Source organism: Pleurodeles waltl, chromosome 6, assembly GCF_031143425.1.
Source record: "Pleurodeles waltl isolate 20211129_DDA chromosome 6, aPleWal1.hap1.20221129, whole genome shotgun sequence".
Lineage (NCBI taxonomy): Eukaryota > Metazoa > Chordata > Amphibia > Caudata > Salamandridae > Pleurodeles > Pleurodeles waltl.
The window spans coordinates 1218343924-1218365484 of NC_090445.1; positions in this window are offsets into that span (position 1 = coordinate 1218343924).

A 21561-nucleotide genomic window follows, 5' to 3' on the forward strand; every position below is an offset into this window, starting at 1 on the left:
TCCACCCAGCGTTCCCCCAAGTCTCCCGATAAAAATAATACCTCACTTGTGTGGGTAGGCCTAGCGCCCGCGACAGGAAATGCCCCAAAGCGCAACGTGGACTCATCCAATTTTTTTAAAGAAAACAGAGGGGTTTTTTGCATGGTGCATACCTGTAGATTTTGGCTACTAGCTCAGCCGGCACCTAGGGAAACCTACCAAACCTGTGCATTTCTGAAAACTAGAGACCTAGGGGAATCCAAGATGGGGTGACTTGTGGGGCTCGGACCAGGTTCTGTTACCCAGAATCCTTTGCAAACCTCAAAATTTGGCTACAAAAACACATGTTCCTCACATTTCTGTGGCAGAAAGTTCTGGAATCTGAGAGGAGCCACAAATTTCCTTCCACCCAGCGTTCCCCCAAGTCTCCCGATAAAAATGATACCTCACTTGTGTGGGTAGGCCTAGCGCCCGCGACAGGAAATGCCCCAAAGCGCAACGTGGACACATCCAATTTTTTGAAAGAAAACAGAGGTGTTATTTGCAAAGTGCCTACCTGTAGATTTTGGCCTCTAGCTCAGCCGGCACCTAGGGAAACTTACCAAACCTGTGCATTTCTGAAAACTAGAGACCTAGGGGAATCCAAGATGGGGTGACTTGTGGGGCTCGGACCAGGTTCTGCTACCCAGAATCCTTTGCAAACCTCACAATTTTGCTAAAAAAACACGTGTTCCTCACATTTCTGTGGCAGAAAGATCTGGAATCTGAGAGGAGCCACAAATTTCCTTCCACCCAGCGTTCCCCCAAGTCTCCCGATAAAAATGATACCTCACTTGTATGGGTAGGCTTAGCGCCCGCGACAGGAAATGCCCCAAAGCGCAACGTGGACACATCCAATTTTTAAAAAGAAAACAGAGGTGTTTTTTGCAAAGTGCCTACCTGTAGATTTTGGCCACTAGCTCAGCCAGCACCTAGGGAAACCTACCAAACCTGTGCATTTCTGAAAACTAGAGACCTAGGGGAATCTAAGATGGGGTGACTTGTGGGGCTCGGACCAGGTTCTATTACCCAGAATCCTTTGCAAACCTAAAAATTTGGATAAAAAAACACATGTTCCTCACATTTCTGTGGCAGAAACATCTGGAATCTGAGAGGAGCCACAAATTTCCTTCCACCCAGCGTTCCCCCAAGTCTCCCGATAAAAATGATACCTCACTTGTGTGGGTAGCCCTAGCGCCCGCAACAGGAAATGCCCCAAAGCGCAACGTGGACACATCCAATTTTTTAAAAGAAAACAGAGGTGTTTTTTGCATGGTGCCTACCTGTAGATTTTGGCCACTATCTCAGCCGGCACCTAGGGAAACCTACCAAACCTGTGCATTTCTGAAAACTCGAGACCTAGGGGAATCCAAGATGGGGTGACTTGTGGGGCTCGGACCAGGTTCTGTTACCCAGAATCCTTTGCAAACCTCAAAATTTGGCTAAAAAAACACATGTTCCTCACATTTCTGTGGCAGAAAGTTCTGGAATCTGAGAGGAGCCACAATTTCCTTCCACCCAGCGTTCCCCCAAGTCTCCCGATAAAAATGATACCTCACTTGTGTGGGTAGGCCTAGCGCCCGCGACAGGAAATGACCCAAAGCGCAACGTGGACACATCCAATTTTTTTTAAGAAAACAGAGGTGTTTTTTGCAAAGTGCCTACCTGTAGATTTTGGCCACTAGCTCAGCCGGCACCTAGGGAAACCTACCAAACCTGTGCATTTCTGAAAACTAGAGACCTAGGGGAATCCAAGATGGGGTGACTTGTGGGGCTCAGAACAGGTTCTGTTACCCAGAATCCTTTGCAAACCTCAAAATTTGGCTAAAAAAACACATGTTCCTCACATTTCTGTGGCAGAAAGTTCTGGAATCTGAGAGGAGCCACAAATTTCCTTCCACCCAGCGTTCCCCCAAGTCTCCCGATAAAAATGATACCTCACTTGTGTGGGTAGGGCTAGCGCCCGTGACAGGAAATGCCCCAAAGCGCAACGTGGACACATCCAATTTTTTTAAAGAAAACAGAGGTGTTTTTTGCATGGTGCCTACCTGTAGATTTTGGCCACTATCTCAGCCGGCACCTAGGGAAACCTACCAAACCTGTGCATTTCTGAAAACTCGAGACCTAGGGGAATCCAAGATGGGGTTACTTGTGGGGCTCTGACCAGGTTCTGTTACCCAGAATCCTTTGCAAACCTCAAAATTTGGCTAACAAAACACATGTTCCTCACATTTCTGTGGCAGAAAGTTCTGGAATCTGAGAGGAGCCACAAATTTCCTTCCACCCAGCGTTCCCCCAAGTCTCCCGATAAAAATAATACCTCACTTGTGTGGGTAGGCCTAGCGCCCGTGACAGGAAATGCCCCAAAGTGCAACGTGGACACATCCAATTTTTTGAAAGAAAACCGATGTGTTTTTTGCAAAGTGCCTACCTGTAGATTTTGGCCTCTAGCTCAGCCAGCACCTAGGGAAACCTACCAAACCTCTGCATTTCTGAAAACTCGAGACCTAGGGGAATCCAAGATGGGGTTACTTGTGGGGCTCGGAACAGGTTCTGTTACCCAGAATCCTTTGCAAACCTCAAAATTTGGCTAAAAAAATACATGTTCCTCACATTTCTGTGGTAGAAAGTTCTGGAATCTGAGAGGAGCCACAAGTTTCCTTCCACCCAGCGTTCCCTCAAGTCTCCCGATAAAAATGATACCTCACTTGTGTGGGTAGGCCTGGCGCCCACGACAGGAAATACCCCAAAGCGCAACGTGGACACATCCAATTTTTTGAAAGAAAACAGAGGTGTTATTTGCAAAGTGCCTACCTGTAGATTTTGGCCTCTAGCTCAGCCGGCACCTAGGGAAACGTACCAAACCTGTGCATTTCTGAAAACTAGAGACCTAGGGGAATCCAAAATGGGGTGACTTGTGCGGCTCGGACCAGGTTCTGTTACCCAGAATCCTTTGCAAACCTCAAAATTTGGCTAAAAAAACACGTGTTCCTCACATTTCTGTGGCAGAAAGATCTGGAATCTGAGAGGAGCCACAAATTTCCTTCCACTCAGCGTTCCCCCAAGTCTCCCGATAAAAATGATACCTCACTTGTGTGGGTAGGCCTAGCGCCGGTGACAGGAAATGCCCCAAAGCGCAACGTGGACACATCCAATTTTTTTTAAGAAAACAGAGGTGTTTTTTGCAAAGTGCCTACCTGTAGATTTTGGCCAGTAGCTCAGCCGGCACCTAGGGAAACCTACCGAACCTGTGCATTTCTGAAAGATAGAGACCTAGGGGAATCCAAGATCGGGTGACTTGTGGGGCTCGGACCAGGTTCTGTTACCCAGAATCCTTTGCAAACATCAAAATTTGGCTAAAAAAACACATGTTCCTCACATTTCTGTGGCAGAAAGATCTGGAATCTGAGAGGAGCTACAAATTTCCTTCCACCCAGCGTTCCCCCAAGTCTCCCGATAAAAATGATACCTCACTTGTGTGGGTAGGCCTAGCGCCCGCGACAGGAAATGCCCCAAAGCGCAACGTGGACTCATCCAATTTTTTAAAAGAAAACAGAGGTTTTTTTTGCGTGGTGCCTACCTGTAGATTTTGGCTACTAGCTCAGCCGGCACCTAGGGAAACCTACCAAACCTGTGAATTTCTGAAAACTAGAGACCTAGGGGAATCCAAGATGGGGTGACTTGTGGGGCTCGGACCAGGTTCTGTTACCCAGAATCATTTGCAAACCTCAAAATTTGGCTACAAAAACACATGTTCCTCACATTTCTGTGGCAGAAAGTTCTGGAATCTGAGAGGAGCCACAAATTTCCTTCCACCCAGCGTTCCCCCAAGTCTCCCGATAAAAATGATACCTCACTTGTGTGGGTAGGCCTAGCGCCCGCGACAGGAAATGCCTCAAAGCGCAACGTGGACACATCCAATTTTTTTAAAGAAAACAGAGGTGTTTTTTGCAAAGTGCCTACCTGTAGATTTTGGCCACTAGCTCAGCCGGCACCTAGGGAAACCTACCAAACCTGTGCATTTCTGAAAACTAGAGACCTAGGGGAATCCAAGATCGGGTGACTTGTGGGGCTCGGACCAGGTTCTGTTACCCAGAATCCTTTGCAAACCTCACAATTTGGCTAAAAAAACACATGTTCCTCACATTTCTGTGGCAGAAAGATCTGGAATCTGAGAGGTGCCACCAATTTCCTTCCACCCAGCGTTCCCCCAAGTCTCCCGATAAAAATGATACCTCACTTGTGTGGGTAGGCCTAGCGCCTGCGACAGGAAATGCCCCAAAGCGCAACGTGGACTCATCCAATTTTTTTAAAGAAAACAGAGGTGTTTTTTGCATGGTGCCTACCTGTAGATTTTGGCCTCTAGCTCAGCCAGTACCTAGGGAAACCTGCCAAACCTGTGCATTTCTGAAAACTCAAGACCTAGGGGAATCCAAGATGGGGTTACTTGTGGGGCTCGGACCAGGTTCTGTTACCCAGAATCCTTTGCAAACCTCAAAATTTGGCTAAAAAAACACATGTTCCTCACATTTCTGTGGCAGAAAGAGCTGGAATCTGAGAGGAGCCACAAATTTCCTTCCACCCAGCGTTCCCCCAAGTCTCCCGATAAAAATGATACCTCACTTGTATGGGTAGGCTTAGCGCCCGCGACAGGAGATGCCCCAAAGCGCAACGTGGACACATCCAATCTTTTAAAAGAAAACAGAGGTGTTTTTTGCAAAGTGCCTACCTGTAGATTTTGGCCACTAGCTCAGCCAGCACCTAGGGAAACCTACCAAACCTGTGCATTTCTGAAAACAAGAGACCTAGGGGAATCCAAGATGGGGTGACTTGTGGGGCTCGGACCAGGTTCTGTTACCCAGAATCCTTTGCAAACCTCAAAATTTGGCTAAAAAAACACATGTTCCTCACATTTCTGTGGCAGAAACATCTGGAATCTGAGAGGAGCCACAAATTTCCTTCCACCCAGCGTTCCCCCAAGTCTCCCGATTAAAATGATACCTCACTTGTGTGGGTAGGCCTAGCGCCCGCGACAGGAAATGCCCCAAAGCGCAACGTGGACACATCCAATTTTTTTAAAGAAAACAGAGGTGTTTTTTGCATGGTGCCTACCTGTAGATTTTGGCCACTAGCTCAGCCGGCACCTAGGGAAACCTACCAAACCTGTGCATTTTTGAAGACTAGAGTCCTAGGGGAATCCAAGATGGGGTGACTTGTGGGGCTCTGACCAGGTTCTCCTACCCAGAATCCTTTGCAAACCTCAAAATTTGGCTAAAAAAAACACATTTTCCTCACATTTCTGAGGCAGAAAGTTCTGGAATCTGAGAGGAGTCACAAATTTCCTTCCACCCAGCGTTCCCCCAAGTCTCCCGATGAAAATGATACCTCACTTGTGTGGGTAGGCCTAGTGCCCGCGACAGGAAATGCCCCAAAGCGCAACGTGGACACATCCAATTTTTGGAAAGAAAACAGAGGTGTTTTTTGCAAAGTGCCTACCTGTAGATTTTGGCCTCTAGCTCAGCCGGCACCTAGGGAAACCTACCAAACCTGTGCATTTTTGAAAACTAGAGACCTAGGGGAATCCAAGATGGGGTGACTTGTGGGGCTCGGAACAGGTTCTGTTACCCAGAATCCTTTGCAAACCTCAAAATTTGGCTAAAAAAACACATGTTCCTCACATTTCTGTGGCAGAAAGTTCTGGAATCTGAGACGAGCCACAAATTTCCTTCCACCCAGCGTCCCCCCAAGTCTCCCGATAAATATGATACCTAACTTGTGTGGGTAGGCCTAGCGCCCGCGACAGGAAATGCCCCAAAGCGCAACGTGGACACATCCAATTTTTTGAAAGAAAACAGAGGTGTTTTTTGCAAAGTGCCTACCTGTAGATTTTGGCCTCTAGCTCAGCCGGCACCTAGGGAAACCTACCGAACCTGTGCATTTCTGAAAACTAGAGACCTAGGGGAATCCAAGATGGGGTGACTTGTGGGGCTCAGAACAGGTTCTGTTACCCAGAATCCTTTGCAAACCTCAAAATTTGGCTAAAAAAACACATGTCCCTCACATTTCTGTGGTAGAAAGTACTGGAATCTGAGAGGAGCCACAAATTTCCTCCCACCCAGCGTTCCCCCAAGTCTCCCGATAAAAGTGATACCTCACTTGTGTGGGTAGGCCTAGCGCCCGTGACAGGAAATGCCCCAAAGCGCAACGTGGACACATCCAATTTTTTTAAAGAAAACAGAGGTGTTTTTTGCAAAGTGCCTACCTGTAGATTTTGGCCTCTAGCTCAGCCGGCACCTAGGGAAACCTACCAAACCTGTGCATTTTTGAAAACTAGAGACCTAGGGGAATCTAAGATGGGGTGACTTGTGGGGCTCGGACCAGGTTATGTTACCCAGAATCCTTTGCAAACCTCAAAATTTGGCTAAAAAAACACATGTTCCTCACATTTCTGTGGCAGACACATCTGGAATCTGAGAGGAGCCACAAATTTCCTTCCACCCCGCGTTCCCCCAAGTCTCCCGATTAAAATGATACCTCACTTGTGTGGGTAGGCCTAGCGCCCGCGACAGGAAATGCCCCAAAGCGCAACGTGGACACATCCAATTTTTTTAAAGAAAACAGAGGTGTTTTTTGCATGGTGCCTACCTGTAGATTTTGGCCACTAGCTCAGCCGGCACCTAGGGAAACCTACCAAACCTGTGCATTTTTGAAGACTAGAGTCCTAGGGGAATCCAAGATGGGGTGACTTGTGGGGCTCTGACCAGGTTCTCTTACCCAGAATCCTTTGCAAACCTCAAAATTTGGCTAAAAAAAACACATTTTCCTCACATTTCTGAGGCAGAAAGTTCTGGAATCTGAGAGGAGTCACAAATTTCCTTCCACCCAGCGTTCCCCCAAGTCTCCCGATGAAAATGATACCTCACTTGTGTGGGTAGGCCTAGTGCCCGCGACAGGAAATGCCCCAAAGCGCAACGTGGACACATCCAATTTTTTGAAAGAAAACAGAGGTGTTTTTTGCAAAGTGCCTACCTGTAGATTTTGGCCTCTAGCTCAGCCGGCACCTAGGGAAACCTACCAAACCGGTGCATTTTTGAAAACTAGAGACCTAGGGGAATCCAAGATGGGGTGACTTGTGGGGCTCGGAACAGGTTCTGTTACCCAGAATCCTTTGCAAACCTCAAAATTTGGCTAAAAAAACACATGTTCCTCACATTTCTGTGGCAGAAAGTTCTGGAATCTGAGACGAGCCACAAATTTCCTTCCACCCAGCGTCCCCCCAAGTCTCCCGATAAATATGATACCTAACTTGTGTGGGTAGGCCTAGCGCCCGCGACAGGAAATGCTCCAAAGCGCAACGTGGACACATCCAATTTTTTGAAAGAAAACAGAGGTGTTTTTTGCAAAGTGCCTACCTGTAGATTTTGGCCTCTAGCTCAGCCGGCACCTAGGGAAACCTACCAAACCAGTGCATTTCTGAAAACTAGAGACCTAGGGGAATCCAAGATGGGGTGACTTGTGGGGCTCAGAACAGGTTCTGTTACCCAGAATCCTTTGCAAACCTCAAAATTTGGCTAAAAAAACACATGTCCCTCACATTTCTGTGGTAGAAAGTACTGGAATCTGAGAGGAGCCACAAATTTCCTCCCACCCAGCGTTCCCCCAAGTCTCCCGATAAAAGTGATACCTCACTTGTGTGGGTAGGCCTAGCGCCCGTGACAGGAAATGCCCCAAAGCGCAACGTGGACACATCCAATTTTTTTAAGGAAAACAGAGGTGTTTTTTGCAAAGTGCCTACCTGTAGATTTTGGCCTCTAGCTCAGCCGGCACCTAGGGAAACCTACCAAACCTGTGCATTTTTTAAAACTAGTAACCTAGGGGAATCCAAGATGGGGTGACTTGTGGGGCTCGGAACAGGTTCTGTTACCCAGAATCCTTTGCAAACCTCAAAATTTGGCTAAAAAAACACATGTTCCTCACATTTCTGTGGCAGAAAGTTCTGGAATCTGAGACGAGCCACAAATTTCCTTCCACCCAGCGTTCCCACAAGTCTCCTGATAAAAATGATACCTAACTTGTGTGGGTAGGCCTAGCGCCCGCGACAGGAAATGCCCCAAAGCGCAACGTGGACACATCCAATTTTTTGAAAGAAAACAGAGGTGTTTTTTGCAAAGTGCCTACCTCTAGATTTTGGCCTCTAGCTCAGCCGGCACCTAGGGAAAAATACCAAACCTGCGCATTTCTGAAAACTAGAGACCTAGGGGAATCCAAGATGGGGTGACTTGTGGGGCTCGGAACAGGTTCTGTTACCCAGAGTCCTTTGCAAACCTCAAAACTTTGCTAAAAAAACACATGTTCCTCACATTTCTGTGGCAGAAAGTTCTGGAATCTGAGAGGAGCCACAAATTTCCTTCCACTCAGCGTTCCCCCAAGTCTCCCAATAAAAATGATACCTAACTTGTGAGGGTAGGCCTAGCGCCCGCGACAGGAAATGCCCCAAAGCGCAACGTGGACACATCCAATTTTTTTAAAGAAAACAGAGGTGTTTTTTGCAAAGTGCCTACCTGTAGATTTTGGCCACTAGCTCAGCCGGCACCTAGGGAAACCTACCAAACCTGTGCATTTCTGAAAACTAGAGACCTAGGGGAATCCAAGATCGGGTGACTTGTGGGGCTCGGACCAGGTTCTGTTACCCAGAATCCTTTGCAAACCTCACAATTTGGCTAAAAAAACACATGTTCCTCACATTTCTGTGGCAGAAAGATCTGGAATCTGAGAGGTGCCACCAATTTCCTTCCACCCAGCGTTCCCCCAAGTCTCCCGATAAAAATGATACCTCACTTGTGTGGGTAGGCCTAGCGCCTGCGACAGGAAATGCCCCAAAGCGCAACGTGGACTCATCCAATTTTTTTAAAGAAAACAGAGGTGTTTTTTGCATGGTGCCTACCTGTAGATTTTGGCCTCTAGCTCAGCCAGTACCTAGGGAAACCTGCCAAACCTGTGCATTTCTGAAAACTCAAGACCTAGGGGAATCCAAGATGGGGTTACTTGTGGGGCTCGGACCAGGTTCTGTTACCCAGAATCCTTTGCAAACCTCAAAATTTGGCTAAAAAAACACATGTTCCTCACATTTCTGTGGCAGAAAGAGCTGGAATCTGAGAGGAGCCACAAATGTCCTTCCACCCAGCGTTCCCCCAAGTCTCCCGATAAAAATGATACCTCACTTGTATGGGTAGGCTTAGCGCCCGCGACAGGAGATGCCCCAAAGCGCAACGTGGACACATCCAATCTTTTAAAAGAAAACAGAGGTGTTTTTTGCAAAGTGCCTACCTGTAGATTTTGGCCACTAGCTCAGCCAGCACCTAGGGAAACCTACCAAACCTGTGCATTTCTGAAAACAAGAGACCTAGGGGAATCCAAGATGGGGTGACTTGTGGGGCTCGGACCAGGTTCTGTTACCCAGAATCCTTTGCAAACCTCAAAATTTGGCTAAAAAAACACATGTTCCTCACATTTCTGTGGCAGAAACATCTGGAATCTGAGAGGAGCCACAAATTTCCTTCCACCCAGCGTTCCCCCAAGTCTCCCGATTAAAATGATACCTCACTTGTGTGGGTAGGCCTAGCGCCCGCGACAGGAAATGCCCCAAAGCGCAACGTGGACACATCCAATTTTTTTAAAGAAAACAGAGGTGTTTTTTGCATGGTGCCTACCTGTAGATTTTGGCCACTAGCTCAGCCGGCACCTAGGGAAACCTACCAAACCTGTGCATTTTTGAAGACTAGAGTCCTAGGGGAATCCAAGATGGGGTGACTTGTGGGGCTCTGACCAGGTTCTCTTACCCAGAATCCTTTGCAAACCTCAAAATTTGGCTAAAAAAAACACATTTTCCTCACATTTCTGAGGCAGAAAGTTCTGGAATCTGAGAGGAGTCACAAATTTCCTTCCACCCAGCGTTCCCCCAAGTCTCCCGATGAAAATGATACCTCACTTGTGTGGGTAGGCCTAGTGCCCGCGACAGGAAATGCCCCAAAGCGCAACGTGGACACATCCAATTTTTGGAAAGAAAACAGAGGTGTTTTTTGCAAAGTGCCTACCTGTAGATTTTGGCCTCTAGCTCAGCCGGCACCTAGGGAAACCTACCAAACCTGTGCATTTTTGAAAACTAGAGACCTAGGGGAATCCAAGATGGGGTGACTTGTGGGGCTCGGAACAGGTTCTGTTACCCAGAATCCTTTGCAAACCTCAAAATTTGGCTAAAAAAACACATGTTCCTCACATTTCTGTGGCAGAAAGTTCTGGAATCTGAGACGAGCCACAAATTTCCTTCCACCCAGCGTCCCCCCAAGTCTCCCGATAAATATGATACCTAACTTGTGTGGGTAGGCCTAGCGCCCGCGACAGGAAATGCCCCAAAGCGCAACGTGGACACATCCAATTTTTTGAAAGAAAACAGAGGTGTTTTTTGCAAAGTGCCTACCTGTAGATTTTGGCCTCTAGCTCAGCCGGCACCTAGGGAAACCTACCGAACCTGTGCATTTCTGAAAACTAGAGACCTAGGGGAATCCAAGATGGGGTGACTTGTGGGGCTCAGAACAGGTTCTGTTACCCAGAATCCTTTGCAAACCTCAAAATGTGGCTAAAAAAACACATGTCCCTCACATTTCTGTGGTAGAAAGTACTGGAATCTGAGAGGAGCCACAAATTTCCTCCCACCCAGCGTTCCCCCAAGTCTCCCGATAAAAGTGATACCTCACTTGTGTGGGTAGGCCTAGCGCCCGTGACAGGAAATGCCCCAAAGCGCAACGTGGACACATCCAATTTTTTTAAAGAAAACAGAGGTGTTTTTTGCAAAGTGCCTACCTGTAGATTTTGGCCTCTAGCTCAGCCGGCACCTAGGGAAACCTACCAAACCTGTGCATTTTTGAAAACTAGAGACCTAGGGGAATCTAAGATGGGGTGACTTGTGGGGCTCGGACCAGGTTATGTTACCCAGAATCCTTTGCAAACCTCAAAATTTGGCTAAAAAAACACATGTTCCTCACATTTCTGTGGCAGACACATCTGGAATCTGAGAGGAGCCACAAATTTCCTTCCACCCCGCGTTCCCCCAAGTCTCCCGATTAAAATGATACCTCACTTGTGTGGGTAGGCCTAGCGCCCGCGACAGGAAATGCCCCAAAGCGCAACGTGGACACATCCAATTTTTTTAAAGAAAACAGAGGTGTTTTTTGCATGGTGCCTACCTGTAGATTTTGGCCACTAGCTCAGCCGGCACCTAGGGAAACCTACCAAACCTGTGCATTTTTGAAGACTAGAGTCCTAGGGGAATCCAAGATGGGGTGACTTGTGGGGCTCTGACCAGGTTCTCTTACCCAGAATCCTTTGCAAACCTCAAAATTTGGCTAAAAAAAACACATTTTCCTCACATTTCTGAGGCAGAAAGTTCTGGAATCTGAGAGGAGTCACAAATTTCCTTCCACCCAGCGTTCCCCCAAGTCTCCCGATGAAAATGATACCTCACTTGTGTGGGTAGGCCTAGTGCCCGCGACAGGAAATGCCCCAAAGCGCAACGTGGACACATCCAATTTTTTGAAAGAAAACAGAGGTGTTTTTTGCAAAGTGCCTACCTGTAGATTTTGGCCTCTAGCTCAGCCGGCACCTAGGGAAACCTACCAAACCGGTGCATTTTTGAAAACTAGAGACCTAGGGGAATCCAAGATGGGGTGACTTGTGGGGCTCGGAACAGGTTCTGTTACCCAGAATCCTTTGCAAACCTCAAAATTTGGCTAAAAAAACACATGTTCCTCACATTTCTGTGGCAGAAAGTTCTGGAATCTGAGACGAGCCACAAATTTCCTTCCACCCAGCGTCCCCCCAAGTCTCCCGATAAATATGATACCTAACTTGTGTGGGTAGGCCTAGCGCCCGCGACAGGAAATGCTCCAAAGCGCAACGTGGACACATCCAATTTTTTGAAAGAAAACAGAGGTGTTTTTTGCAAAGTGCCTACCTGTAGATTTTGGCCTCTAGCTCAGCCGGCACCTAGGGAAACCTACCAAACCAGTGCATTTCTGAAAACTAGAGACCTAGGGGAATCCAAGATGGGGTGACTTGTGGGGCTCAGAACAGGTTCTGTTACCCAGAATCCTTTGCAAACCTCAAAATTTGGCTAAAAAAACACATGTCCCTCACATTTCTGTGGTAGAAAGTACTGGAATCTGAGAGGAGCCACAAATTTCCTCCCACCCAGCGTTCCCCCAAGTCTCCCGATAAAAGTGATACCTCACTTGTGTGGGTAGGCCTAGCGCCCGTGACAGGAAATGCCCCAAAGCGCAACGTGGACACATCCAATTTTTTTAAGGAAAACAGAGGTGTTTTTTGCAAAGTGCCTACCTGTAGATTTTGGCCTCTAGCTCAGCCGGCACCTAGGGAAACCTACCAAACCTGTGCATTTTTTAAAACTAGTAACCTAGGGGAATCCAAGATGGGGTGACTTGTGGGGCTCGGAACAGGTTCTGTTACCCAGAATCCTTTGCAAACCTCAAAATTTGGCTAAAAAAACACATGTTCCTCACATTTCTGTGGCAGAAAGTTCTGGAATCTGAGACGAGCCACAAATTTCCTTCCACCCAGCGTTCCCACAAGTCTCCTGATAAAAATGATACCTAACTTGTGTGGGTAGGCCTAGCGCCCGCGACAGGAAATGCCCCAAAGCGCAACGTGGACACATCCAATTTTTTGAAAGAAAACAGATGTGTTTTTTGCAAAGTGCCTACCTCTAGATTTTGGCCTCTAGCTCAGCCGGCACCTAGGGAAAAATACCAAACCTGCGCATTTCTGAAAACTAGAGACCTAGGGGAATCCAAGATGGGGTGACTTGTGGGGCTCGGAACAGGTTCTGTTACCCAGAGTCCTTTGCAAACCTCAAAATTTTGCTAAAAAAACACATGTTCCTCACATTTCTGTGGCAGAAAGTTCTGGAATCTGAGAGGAGCCACAAATTTCCTTCCACTCAGCGTTCCCCCAAGTCTCCCAATAAAAATGATACCTAACTTGTGAGGGCAGGCCTAGCGCCCGCGACAGGAAATGCCCCAAAGCGCAACGTGGACACATCCAATTTTTTTAAAGAAAACAGAGGTGTTTTTTGCAAAGTGCCTACCTGTAGATTTTGGCCACTAGCTCAGCCGGCACCTAGGGAAACCTACCAAACCTGTGCATTTCTGAAAACTAGAGACCTAGGGGAATCCAAGATCGGGTGACTTGTGGGGCTCGGACCAGGTTCTGTTACCCAGAATCCTTTGCAAACCTCACAATTTGGCTAAAAAAACACATGTTCCTCACATTTCTGTGGCAGAAAGATCTGGAATCTGAGAGGTGCCACCAATTTCCTTCCACCCAGCGTTCCCCCAAGTCTCCCGATAAAAATGATACCTCACTTGTGTGGGTAGGCCTAGCGCCTGCGACAGGAAATGCCCCAAAGCGCAACGTGGACTCATCCAATTTTTTTAAAGAAAACAGAGGTGTTTTTTGCATGGTGCCTACCTGTAGATTTTGGCCTCTAGCTCAGCCAGTACCTAGGGAAACCTGCCAAACCTGTGCATTTCTGAAAACTCAAGACCTAGGGGAATCCAAGATGGGGTTACTTGTGGGGCTCGGACCAGGTTCTGTTACCCAGAATCCTTTGCAAACCTCAAAATTTGGCTAAAAAAACACATGTTCCTCACATTTCTGTGGCAGAAAGAGCTGGAATCTGAGAGGAGCCACAAATGTCCTTCCACCCAGCGTTCCCCCAAGTCTCCCGATAAAAATGATACCTCACTTGTATGGGTAGGCTTAGCGCCCGCGACAGGAGATGCCCCAAAGCGCAACGTGGACACATCCAATCTTTTAAAAGAAAACAGAGGTGTTTTTTGCAAAGTGCCTACCTGTAGATTTTGGCCACTAGCTCAGCCAGCACCTAGGGAAACCTACCAAACCTGTGCATTTCTGAAAACAAGAGACCTAGGGGAATCCAAGATGGGGTGACTTGTGGGGCTCGGACCAGGTTCTGTTACCCAGAATCCTTTGCAAACCTCAAAATTTGGCTAAAAAAACACATGTTCCTCACATTTCTGTGGCAGAAACATCTGGAATCTGAGAGGAGCCACAAATTTCCTTCCACCCAGCGTTCCCCCAAGTCTCCCGATTAAAATGATACCTCACTTGTGTGGGTAGGCCTAGCGCCCGCGACAGGAAATGCCCCAAAGCGCAACGTGGACACATCCAATTTTTTTAAAGAAAACAGAGGTGTTTTTTGCATGGTGCCTACCTGTAGATTTTGGCCACTAGCTCAGCCGGCACCTAGGGAAACCTACCAAACCTGTGCATTTTTGAAGACTAGAGTCCTAGGGGAATCCAAGATGGGGTGACTTGTGGGGCTCTGACCAGGTTCTCTTACCCAGAATCCTTTGCAAACCTCAAAATTTGGCTAAAAAAAACACATTTTCCTCACATTTCTGAGGCAGAAAGTTCTGGAATCTGAGAGGAGTCACAAATTTCCTTCCACCCAGCGTTCCCCCAAGTCTCCCGATGAAAATGATACCTCACTTGTGTGGGTAGGCCTAGTGCCCGCGACAGGAAATGCCCCAAAGCGCAACGTGGACACATCCAATTTTTGGAAAGAAAACAGAGGTGTTTTTTGCAAAGTGCCTACCTGTAGATTTTGGCCTCTAGCTCAGCCGGCACCTAGGGAAACCTACCAAACCTGTGCATTTTTGAAAACTAGAGACCTAGGGGAATCCAAGATGGGGTGACTTGTGGGGCTCGGAACAGGTTCTGTTACCCAGAATCCTTTGCAAACCTCAAAATTTGGCTAAAAAAACACATGTTCCTCACATTTCTGTGGCAGAAAGTTCTGGAATCTGAGACGAGCCACAAATTTCCTTCCACCCAGCGTCCCTCCAAGTCTCCCGATAAATATGATACCTAACTTGTGTGGGTAGGCCTAGCGCCCGCGACAGAAAATGCCCCAAAGCGCAACGTGGACACATCCAATTTTTTGAAAGAAAACAGAGGTGTTTTTTGCAAAGTGCCTACCTGTAGATTTTGGCCTCTAGCTCAGCCGGCACCTAGGGAAACCTACCGAACCTGTGCATTTCTGAAAACTAGAGACCTAGGGGAATCCAAGATGGGGTGACTTGTGGGGCTCAGAACAGGTTCTGTTACCCAGAATCCTTTGCAAACCTCAAAATGTGGCTAAAAAAACACATGTCCCTCACATTTCTGTGGTAGAAAGTACTGGAATCTGAGAGGAGCCACAAATTTCCTCCCACCCAGCGTTCCCCCAAGTCTCCCGATAAAAGTGATACCTCACTTGTGTGGGTAGGCCTAGCGCCCGTGACAGGAAATGCCCCAAAGCGCAACGTGGACACATCCAATTTTTTTAAAGAAAACAGAGGTGTTTTTTGCAAAGTGCCTACCTGTAGATTTTGGCCTCTAGCTCAGCCGGCACCTAGGGAAACCTACCAAACCTGTGCATTTTTGAAAACTAGAGACCTAGGGGAATCTAAGATGGGGTGACTTGTGGGGCTCGGACCAGGTTATGTTACCCAGAATCCTTTGCAAACCTCAAAATTTGGCTAAAAAAACACATGTTCCTCACATTTCTGTGGCAGACACATCTGGAATCTGAGAGGAGCCACAAATTTCCTTCCACCCCGCGTTCCCCCAAGTCTCCCGATTAAAATGATACCTCACTTGTGTGGGTAGGCCTAGCGCCCGCGACAGGAAATGCCCCAAAGCGCAACGTGGACACATCCAATTTTTTTAAAGAAAACAGAGGTGTTTTTTGCATGGTGCCTACCTGTAGATTTTGGCCACTAGCTCAGCCGGCACCTAGGGAAACCTACCAAACCTGTGCATTTTTGAAGACTAGAGTCCTAGGGGAATCCAAGATGGGGTGACTTGTGGGGCTCTGACCAGGTTCTCTTACCCAGAATCCTTTGCAAACCTCAAAATTTGGCTAAAAAAAACACATTTTCCTCACATTTCTGAGGCAGAAAGTTCTGGAATCTGAGAGGAGTCACAAATTTCCTTCCACCCAGCGTTCCCCCAAGTCTCCCGATGAAAATGATACCTCACTTGTGTGGGTAGGCCTAGTGCCCGCGACAGGAAATGCCCCAAAGCGCAACGTGGACACATCCAATTTTTTGAAAGAAAACAGAGGTGTTTTTTGCAAAGTGCCTACCTGTAGATTTTGGCCTCTAGCTCAGCCGGCACCTAGGGAAACCTACCAAACCGGTGCATTTTTGAAAACTAGAGACCTAGGGGAATCCAAGATGGGGTGACTTGTGGGGCTCGGAACAGGTTCTGTTACCCAGAATCCTTTGCAAACCTCAAAATTTGGCTAAAAAAACACATGTTCCTCACATTTCTGTGGCAGAAAGTTCTGGAATCTGAGACGAGCCACAAATTTCCTTCCACCCAGCGTCCCCCCAAGTCTCCCGATAAATATGATACCTAACTTGTGTGGGTAGGCCTAGCGCCCGCGACAGGAAATGCTCCAAAGCGCAACGTGGACACATCCAATTTTTTGAAAGAAAACAGAGGTGTTTTTTGCAAAGTGCCTACCTGTAGATTTTGGCCTCTAGCTCAGCCAGTACCTAGGGAAACCTGCCAAACCTGTGCATTTCTGAAAACTCAAGACCTAGGGGAATCCAAGATGGGGTTACTTGTGGGGCTCGGACCAGGTTCTGTTACCCAGAATCCTTTGCAAACCTCAAAATTTGGCTAAAAAAACACATGTTCCTCACATTTCTGTGGCAGAAAGAGCTGGAATCTGAGAGGAGCCACAAATGTCCTTCCACCCAGCGTTCCCCCAAGTCTCCCGATAAAAATGATACCTCACTTGTATGGGTAGGCTTAGCGCCCGCGACAGGAGATGCCCCAAAGCGCAACGTGGACACATCCAATCTTTTAAAAGAAAACAGAGGTGTTTTTTGCAAAGTGCCTACCTGTAGATTTTGGCCACTAGCTCAGCCAGCACCTAGGGAAACCTACCAAACCTGTGCATTTCTGAAAACAAGAGACCTAGGGGAATCCAAGATGGGGTGACTTGTGGGGCTCGGACCAGGTTCTGTTACCCAGAATCCTTTGCAAACCTCAAAATTTGGCTAAAAAAACACATGTTCCTCACATTTCTGTGGCAGAAACATCTGGAATCTGAGAGGAGCCACAAATTTCCTTCCACCCAGCGTTCCCCCAAGTCTCCCGATTAAAATGATACCTCACTTGTGTGGGTAGGCCTAGCGCCCGCGACAGGAAATGCCCCAAAGCGCAACGTGGACACATCCAATTTTTTTAAAGAAAACAGAGGTGTTTTTTGCATGGTGCCTACCTGTAGATTTTGGCCACTAGCTCAGCCGGCACCTAGGGAAACCTACCAAACCTGTGCATTTTTGAAGACTAGAGTCCTAGGGGAATCCAAGATGGGGTGACTTGTGGGGCTCTGACCAGGTTCTCTTACCCAGAATCCTTTGCAAACCTCAAAATTTGGCTAAAAAAAACACATTTTCCTCACATTTCTGAGGCAGAAAGTTCTGGAATCTGAGAGGAGTCACAAATTTCCTTCCACCCAGCGTTCCCCCAAGTCTCCCGATGAAAATGATACCTCACTTGTGTGGGTAGGCCTAGTGCCCGCGACAGGAAATGCCCCAAAGCGCAACGTGGACACATCCAATTTTTGGAAAGAAAACAGAGGTGTTTTTTGCAAAGTGCCTACCTGTAGATTTTGGCCTCTAGCTCAGCCGGCACCTAGGGAAACCTACCAAACCTGTGCATTTTTGAAAACTAGAGACCTAGGGGAATCCAAGATGGGGTGACTTGTGGGGCTCGGAACAGGTTCTGTTACCCAGAATCCTTTGCAAACCTCAAAATTTGGCTAAAAAAACACATGTTCCTCACATTTCTGTGGCAGAAAGTTCTGGAATCTGAGACGAGCCACAAATTTCCTTCCACCCAGCGTCCCTCCAAGTCTCCCGATAAATATGATACCTAACTTGTGTGGGTAGGCCTAGCGCCCGCGACAGGAAATGCCCCAAAGCGCAACGTGGACACATCCAATTTTTTGAAAGAAAACAGAGGTGTTTTTTGCAAAGTGCCTACCTGTAGATTTTGGCCTCTAGCTCAGCCGGCACCTAGGGAAACCTACCGAACCTGTGCATTTCTGAAAACTAGAGACCTAGGGGAATCCAAGATGGGGTGACTTGTGGGGCTCAGAACAGGTTCTGTTACCCAGAATCCTTTGCAAACCTCAAAATGTGGCTAAAAAAACACATGTCCCTCACATTTCTGTGGTAGAAAGTACTGGAATCTGAGAGGAGCCACAAATTTCCTCCCACCCAGCGTTCCCCCAAGTCTCCCGATAAAAGTGATACCTCACTTGTGTGGGTAGGCCTAGCGCCCGTGACAGGAAATGCCCCAAAGCGCAACGTGGACACATCCAATTTTTTTAAAGAAAACAGAGGTGTTTTTTGCAAAGTGCCTACCTGTAGATTTTGGCCTCTAGCTCAGCCGGCACCTAGGGAAACCTACCAAACCTGTGCATTTTTGAAAACTAGAGACCTAGGGGAATCTAAGATGGGGTGACTTGTGGGGCTCGGACCAGGTTATGTTACCCAGAATCCTTTGCAAACCTCAAAATTTGGCTAAAAAAACACATGTTCCTCACATTTCTGTGGCAGACACATCTGGAATCTGAGAGGAGCCACAAATTTCCTTCCACCCCGCGTTCCCCCAAGTCTCCCGATTAAAATGATACCTCACTTGTGTGGGTAGGCCTAGCGCCCGCGACAGGAAATGCCCCAAAGCGCAACGTGGACACATCCAATTTTTTTAAAGAAAACAGAGGTGTTTTTTGCATGGTGCCTACCTGTAGATTTTGGCCACTAGCTCAGCCGGCACCTAGGGAAACCTACCAAACCTGTGCATTTTTGAAGACTAGAGTCCTAGGGGAATCCAAGATGGGGTGACTTGTGGGGCTCTGACCAGGTTCTCTTACCCAGAATCCTTTGCAAACCTCAAAATTTGGCTAAAAAAAACACATTTTCCTCACATTTCTGAGGCAGAAAGTTCTGGAATCTGAGAGGAGTCACAAATTTCCTTCCACCCAGCGTTCCCCCAAGTCTCCCGATGAAAATGATACCTCACTTGTGTGGGTAGGCCTAGTGCCCGCGACAGGAAATGCCCCAAAGCGCAACGTGGACACATCCAATTTTTTGAAAGAAAACAGAGGTGTTTTTTGCAAAGTGCCTACCTGTAGATTTTGGCCTCTAGCTCAGCCGGCACCTAGGGAAACCTACCAAACCGGTGCATTTTTGAAAACTAGAGACCTAGGGGAATCCAAGATGGGGTGACTTGTGGGGCTCGGAACAGGTTCTGTTACCCAGAATCCTTTGCAAACCTCAAAATTTGGCTAAAAAAACACATGTTCCTCACATTTCTGTGGCAGAAAGTTCTGGAATCTGAGACGAGCCACAAATTTCCTTCCACCCAGCGTCCCCCCAAGTCTCCCGATAAATATGATACCTAACTTGTGTGGGTAGGCCTAGCGCCCGCGACAGGAAATGCTCCAAAGCGCAACGTGGACACATCCAATTTTTTGAAAGAAAACAGAGGTGTTTTTTGCAAAGTGCCTACCTGTAGATTTTGGCCTCTAGCTCAGCCGGCACCTAGGGAAACCTACCAAACCAGTGCATTTCTGAAAACTAGAGACCTAGGGGAATCCAAGATGGGGTGACTTGTGGGGCTCAGAACAGGTTCTGTTACCCAGAATCCTTTGCAAACCTCAAAATTTGGCTAAAAAAACACATGTCCCTCACATTTCTGTGGTAGAAAGTACTGGAATCTGAGAGGAGCCACAAATTTCCTCCCACCCAGCGTTCCCCCAAGTCTCCCGATAAAAGTGATACCTCACTTGTGTGGGTAGGCCTAGCGCCCGTGACAGGAAATGCCCCAAAGCGCAACGTGGACACATCCAATTTTTTTAAGGAAAACAGAGGTGTTTTTTGCAAAGTGCCTACCTGTAGATTTTGGCCTCTAGCTCAGCCGGCACCTAGGGAAACCTACCAAACCTGTGCATTTTTTAAAACTAGTAACCTAGGGGAATCCAAGATGGGGTGACTTGTGGGGCTCGGAACAGGTTCTGTTACCCAGAATCCTTTGCAAACCTCAAAATTTGGCTAAAAAAACACATGTTCCTCACATTTCTGTGGCAGAAAGTTCTGGAATCTGAGACGAGCCACAAATTTCCTTCCACCCAGCGTTCCCACAAGTCTCCTGATAAAAATGATACCTAACTTGTGTGGGTAGGCCTAGCGCCCGCGACAGGAAATGCCCCAAAGCGCAACGTGGACACATCCAATTTTTTGAAAGAAAACAGAGGTGTTTTTTGCAAAGTGCCTACCTCTAGATTTTGGCCTCTAGCTCAGCCGGCACCTAGGGAAAAATACCAAACCTGCGCATTTCTGAAAACTAGAGACCTAGGGGAATCCAAGATGGGGTGACTTGTGGGGCTCGGAACAGGTTCTGTTACCCAGAGTCCTTTGCAAACCTCAAAATTTTGCTAAAAAAACACATGTTCCTCACATTTCTGTGGCAGAAAGTTCTGGAATCTGAGAGGAGCCACAAATTTCCTTCCACCCAGCGTTCCCCCAAGTCTCCCAATAAAAATGATACCTAACTTGTGAGGGTAGGCCTAGCGCCCGCGACAGGAAATGCCCCAAAGCGCAACGTGGACACATCCAATTTTTGGAAAGAAAACAGAGGTGTTTTTTGCAAAGTGCCTACCTGTAGATTTTGGCCTCTAGCTCAGCCGGCACCTAGGGAAACCTACCAAACCTGTGCATTTCTGAAAACTAGAGACCTAGGGGAATCCAAGATGGGGTGACTTGTGGGGCTCAGAACAGGTTCTGTTACCCAGAATCCTTTGCAAACCTCAAAATTTGGCTAAAAAAACATATGTCCCTCACATTTCTGTGGTAGAAAGTTCTGGAATCTGAGAGGAGCCACAAATTTCCTCCCACCCAGCGTTCCCCCAAGTCTCCCGATAAAAATGATACCTCACTTGTGTGGGTAGGCCTAGCGCCCGCGACAGGAAATGCCCCAAAGCGCAACGTGGACACATCCAATTTTTTTAAAGAAAACAGAGGTGTTTTTTGCAAAGTGCCTACCTCTAGATTTTGGCCTCTAGCTCAGCCGGCACCTAGGGAAACCTACCAAACCTGTCCATTTCTGAAAACTAGAGACCTAGGGGAATCCAAGATGGGGTGACTTGTGGGGCTCGGAACAGGTTCTGTTACCCAGAATCCTTTGCAAACCTCAAAATTTGGCTAAAAAAACACATGTTCCTCACATTTCTGTGGGAGAAAGTTCTGGAATCTGAGAGGAGCCACAAATTTCCTTCCACCCAGCGTTCCCCCAAGTCTCCCGATTAAAATGATACCTCACTTGTGTGGGTAGGCCTAGCGCCCGCGACAGGAAATGCCCCAAAGCGCAACGTGGACACAT